This window comes from Desmodus rotundus, chromosome 4, assembly GCF_022682495.2.
Source record: "Desmodus rotundus isolate HL8 chromosome 4, HLdesRot8A.1, whole genome shotgun sequence".
Classification (NCBI taxonomy): Eukaryota; Metazoa; Chordata; class Mammalia; order Chiroptera; family Phyllostomidae; genus Desmodus; species Desmodus rotundus.
In genome coordinates this window covers 180,347,443-180,353,442 of record NC_071390.1, presented here as the reverse complement: position 1 = coordinate 180,353,442, position 6,000 = coordinate 180,347,443, and positions in this window count along the sequence as shown.

Below are 6,000 nucleotides of genomic sequence, written 5' to 3'. Positions count from 1 at the left end.
GGTGGGGCATGTTGCAGCTCGGCCCACAGTCACAGGTACTTCTTGTCTGTGAGCCGCTGTGCGTCCCCTTGCTCACCTACAGGTAGAAACTTAAAGACCTTGTAAAAATGCTTTTGACGTTCACCCCTTATCGGTGTGTGCAGTTTGCACGAACTCCTTCCCAGCCTGCAGTTTCCATGTTGTTTATAGTGGGGGTTTTATTTTATTTTATTTATTTATTTTTAAGGAGGGGAAAGGAGGGAGACAGAGAGGGAGAGAAACATCAGTGTGTGGCTGCCTCTCGAGTGCCTCCCACTGGGGACCTGGCCCACAACCCAGGCATGTGCCCTAACAGGAAATCTAACCAGCAATTTCAGAATCAAACCGTTTGGTCCGCAGGCCAGCACCCAATCCCCTGAGCCACACCAGCCAAGGCAGTTATAGTGTGCTCGACGGTCGCCGTTTTGGGGTGGGCACGTTGACGGCTCCCCACCTCCTGCAGGCATCCTCGAGGGTGCTCCCTCGGAGCAGGTGGGGAGTGCTTTCTTTGTACATGGAAGTCTCTGATCTGCTGAGCTCGGGTCTCTTTTTCCCTCGGGTGGTGAGCCCGGCATTCCCGTGCCAGTTACACACGGTGAGTGAGGTGAGCAGACGTTGCTTTGCCCTTAGTGCTTTGCAATTCGAAAAGGAGGGGAGAAAAGATGCCCTGGTGTTTGTGTGCTGCAGCCAGACTTCCTGGGCGTAGAGCCCGGGACCCCGGCATGAGCCCTGCTGCAGTCCTGGAAAGTGAGGCCCCTTGACACCTCCTGGTGGCTGTGGGGAAAGGGGTGCGGGATGGGAAAGCCCTGGCATAGCAGGGGCTTGGGGCAGGCCTGGTGCTGCTGGGCGGGGGGGGGGGCTCTTAGAGTCCTGGCCGCGGGGGAGGGGGGGGCTGCGTCTCCTCCTACCCTGAGGGGCCACCTCTGGCAGGCAATGCTCAGGAGTTCACTGTGGAGGGACCACCCCTCCCAGGCCCCGCCCATTGACAGAGGTTGGGAGGATGGGGGTGGGCAGCGGCTCAGCAGCAGCAGGTTGGACCCAAACCATTCTGGACTGCAGAGGTGGGTGCAGGCTGGGCGCTGAGCCAGGGCACAGGGAGGCTGCAGCCAGCCCAGGGTGGAGGGCAGGCACATCCAGGAGTTTGGCTGATTGGCTGGGAAGGGCAGGGCAGCAGCTGGGGGCTCAAGGCTGCCCATGGTGGTTTGAGGGGCCCAGGGAACGGGAATTGAGGCCAAAGGGCCTGCTTCAGAGTGGGTGAGTGGAGGGGGAAGGCTGTGGTTCCCTGGGGTGGTGGGCTGGGCAGGAGCTGAAGATCTGGGGAGACCCACCCAGCACACAAGAGAGGCCCAGCAGAGCGGGAAGTCCTGGGAGCCCACTGGGGCAACCCCCTCATTTACTCCTGCCCAGGCTGCCCATCTGCTGGGGCCTGGAGGGCAGGCCCGGGGAAGCCCAGTCCCTCCTGTCCCCTCCCAGGCCCACCTTCATCCCACCCACTGCCAGTCGAGGGGACTTCACAGCCACACAGACCCCCTGCACCCTCTGTCTCGCACACCTCGTCCCGGTACACAGTGCAGCCAGGGAGGGAAGGGGCAGCGGACCCCTGACCCAGAGCTGGGTGGGAGGTGGCCCCGGGGTGACTGGGGCCTCCAGTCCTGATGACCACAGCTTCCCTTTCCCAGGACCCACTGGGCTTCCCCTTCCAGACCCCAGCGCCTTCACGGAAGTCACGTGGGCCCTGGGACTTGGGGACAGGGGCTGCCAGAAGCCGGCGTTTGGGAGGGTGGAGAAACTGTGTGTGCAGACACCCACCCTCCACACAGCCAGGGCCGGAAGCCGCCCAGAATGGAACGGGCCCTTTCAATGAAAGTCTCAAATCGGGCCCTGGGGCCCAGGGCAGGGTGTTTGGGGGTAAAAATAGCAACGCTGCCAGTGTGCGTGGGCTGCATCCTCCACCCACGTGGGTGGTGTTTCAAAACAGATCTTCCCCGTGGGGCCGGCCTGACACTGTTACTGTGTGGGGGGCTTTGACCTAGACAAGGAAAAGGCAGCAGCTGACCAGACCTGGGGTGCAGCCCTCTGGGGACAGAGAGGGGACTGGTGGGGGCGGGGGCGGGCTGACCCCTGCATTGGCCTCAGAGCCCCAGGTCTCCTTCTGCCCTCCAGGGCTTTGCACAGGCCAGCTTGGCCAGCCAGCGGAGCCTTCCAAGTCAGCAGGTCTTGGGCTGCAGTCCCCAGAAAGTGGCTCTGATCTTATCACCTGATGCCTCTCTCAGGCCGGCTTAGATGGGAGCCCACACCGGCCCACAGGGTCCTGACCTGCACCCGCCTCAGCAGGCTGCAGGGTGGGAGAGGGCAGCAGACAAGAAGCCCACAGCCTGGGGCCACCCATGAGGGTAGCCAGACAGTGCTGGGAATGCAGAAGCTGACCAACAGGGCCCTGCCACCAGGAAGCCCAGCCTAGGGCCCCTCTGAGAAGTCCAGCCAGTCCTGCGCAGTGGCAAGTGGGGCTGGCATGGCGGGGAGCACCAGGGCAGCTGCGCTGGGTGAGCAGTGGGAGGTCTCCTGGGGCAGTGACCAGAGCTGGCTCTCCCAGCAGTGATGCCCAAGGGCTGGGGGCAGAAGGGAGCCCGCTGCTGGGGCTCCGGCCCAGCACACAGGCATCCAGTGAGCCACCCCCACCGCCACCTTCACCCCCACCCAGGGCCAGGCAGCGTGAGAGAGAGCTGGAGGATAGGCCTGGGGCTCAGGATGGGGCCCACTGGTAGCAGGGGCCCTGGAGGACAAATGAGCACAGGACCCTGTCCTCAGCATGCAGCCCCCTGCTGCCATGTGAGGCTCAGCCCTCCCGGCTCCCCAGAGCCCAACAGCCAGTCCCCAACCCCAGCCTCACTCCCTGTCCCTGGCCTGCGGGCTGTGTAGTCAGAGGCGCTGCCAATGGCCTCTGCAGAGGCTGGCTGCAAATGGCTGTCCCCTAGAAGAGACCAGGGGTGGGGTGGGAGCTCATTCGCGGGGTGCACAGCTGTGTGGGCGAGCAGTCAGACAGTTCATGGTCAGCCACGGCCTTGGCCCTGCCCAAGAACAGGCTGGCCAAGGGTCTTGAGTCCTCCTTCCCCTGTTCCCCCAGCCAGCCTGACCCCATGAGGCTTCCAGGGTTCTCCGGACACAGGGACCCAGCCGAGCAGCTCTGCCTGAACCTGCCCTGTCCTTGGGGCTGCCCCTCGGGGCCTTGTCTGTTCATTCGCCAACCATTTATTGCACATCTAGTCTGTCCCAGCCAGTGCTGAGGCCCTGGGTGGCACGGTGACTCCTGACCTTGGGAGACAACGCTCCGGGGGGCGGGGGGCTGGCCAGAGCAAATGAAAATGCACAGGGGTCCCGAGGAGGCCAGGGAGGGAGAGGACGCAGCGCGGCGGCAGAGGAGTGAGAACGGCGCCACAAAGTGACAGTGATGCAGAGCCCAGGGGGTGTGGGAGGCGAGCCACGCAGAAGTCGGGGGGGGGGGGGGGGGGGACGAGTGAAGAGGGGCAGCGTGTGCAAAGGCCCTGGGGGAAGCCGCAGGGAGCCGGTGTGGTGAACATGGAGCAGGAGCAGCAGATCCTGCAGGCAGGTACCTGCAGAGAGGTTCCAGAGCAGGGCAGTGACGTGATGGGACTGACCCTGTGACCAGCCCCCTCTGGGGTGGCCACAGACAGCGACAGGCATGGGCAGGCAGGTGTGGAGAGCAGGTGAGAGGTGGCGTGCGGACGGGCTGAGGCGGGAGGGGCAGGGCCCTGGTGCGCTGTGCAGAGAGAGCCCACTAGATCTTCCAGAGAGACAGGACTCCGAGCCCGAGAGGAGAGGCCCCCAGAATGTCTCCGAGGTTACCAGCCCGACACAGAGAAGGCTGGGGACAGGAGGGACTGGCTGTCAGCCGTGGTCAGCCTGTGATGTTTAGAGACACCCAGGGAGGGAAGGTAAGTGGGCCGGGTGGGTGGGCCTGGCGCCGGCACAGAGGCCAGTGCGAGTGATGTGACTTTGGGTGGCTGTCCTTCTCCCCCACCAGTCCCTGCCTGAGTGCCGGCTCCCTTGGCCTCTGCCTCCTGCAATTCCTGGTCCCGCAGGGTCGCAGAGCGCCCTGGTTTCCCCACCAGGGTCCCTTGCCTCGAAGGGCTTGGGGCTGGGCTGGGGAGGCCGCCCCGAGCAGTGTGAGTTTGGGGTTCTCTGCTCCCATTCGGCCAAGGTGCCCTGTGCACACGGCACAGGGGAATTGCTAGGGCACCTGTCCAGACCTTCGGCAGGGGCCCCTATGGCAAGGTCTCTGAATCCTGGTCTGCGGTCTGTCCCCTCGGAGCTCACAGCCCTCGCCCTCCCTCCCTGTGGTCAGCACCTGGAGGGAGGCCCCCGTGTCTGGCTTTGCTCAACTCTGTTGCAGGCCTCTGCCCCTCTCTCCTTCCACCAGCTCCAGGAAAAGGTCACTCACAGTGACAGACACTAGAGGGTGTCTGCTCGTGCATCTGCTCCATCCCGTAAGGCCCAAGGGCAGGGGGTTTCCGCACTATCCCGGGGCTGCAGGGCCCACTCGGGGCCGGCATTTGGGCTGCGGACCCGGACATCAGGGAGCATGGGTGCCAGCCCCGAGGCCACTGGCCCTCCTTCAGGCCCGGGCCCGCCAGGCCAGCACAGCCCTGTTCTGGGAGGGGGGGCACATGGGTTCTCAGGGTGGCTGAGCCTGGCCATGTCCACAGCAGGCTTGTCAGCTGGGAGGGGCAGGGTTTCAGGGTCTCAGGGGGCAGAGTCCAGTCTGAGAGCCAGGCTAAGGTGCCAGTGGATGGAGTCACAGACTGGGGCCAGGGGAGGAGTGGTCCTGGGCCAGGCAGGGCGAGTATCTGTCAACCCTGGGGGCTCCAGGCTGGGGTGCCAGGTGCTCTGCTTGCTCCCATCCTCCCCCAAACTTTTCCTGCCGACTCTCCAGCAGATGGGACCCTCATTTTACAAGTGGGGAAGCTGAGCCCTGTAGACCCCCTCACGCTCTCACCCACCTCTGCCTGCGCCCCTCCCCACCCCCCCCCCACCCCCGGCTTGGCCCCTTCCTCCCCAGGACAGTGGTGCAGTCCTGGCCCGTCCCTTCCTGGGGGGCTCAGAGCCTGGCCCCTGGGTTTTCTGGCCTCTCTCACCCCCCACCCCTGGTTAATTTCTCTGACCCCCCGCAAGAGTGCCGTTGCAAGGATGTCTGTGGTTGCAGCCAGGTCTCCCCTTTCTGGGGACTGGGGCCCACAGCTGCGTGGCTCTGGGACAGTGACACCACCCGAGCTCCGTCCAGCCACAGCTCGGGCACCCCAAGGCCTGGCCAGGTCATCTTGAGGTCCTTGGGGACCCTGGCTCCAGCCAGACCCAGCCTCAGCTCCTGAGTGCCCCTTGCCCCTGCCTGGCTCTGACCAACCGGCCCTGCTGGACTCTGGCCCCTCCTGTACACAGAGGCGCCGACCTTGGCCTCACAGCTGGACAGGGCTCAGCACTGGCTCCGCTGGCCTTCTCCCCTGCCCCCAGCCCCTTTAGACTCCCAGCCAGGCTCTGCCCTTCCCCCACTCACGGCTCCCTGGGCCCTGGGACTGGAGGTCCGGTGTCCACACCTCTTGGGGATGTGTACCCCCCCAGTGGGTCCCATCTCTGGAAGGTTTCCCCACCTGAAGGCAAAAAATTCTACACGCCCCACCATCACCGCCAGGGCAGGTCAGCTTCCCGGAGTCCCATTTGCACTGGGCCAGGTCACACAGCTCACCAGCAGGACCTCACGACCTGGCCTGCTCTGTCTCCCAAGAGCACCTCACTCTCTCTCCTCCACTCACCTCACGACCTGGCCCTTAGGGTGCCCCTGGAAGCTGATTCCTCCCACGAAGCCCCTACTCCTGGGCCCCTGCCCCTTGAGCAGGGCCGGCTCAGTCTAAAGCTGGCCTTGTGTCCCCCAGTCCCCACCCCCTAGCCTCGGGGGCAGGGCAGGGAGAA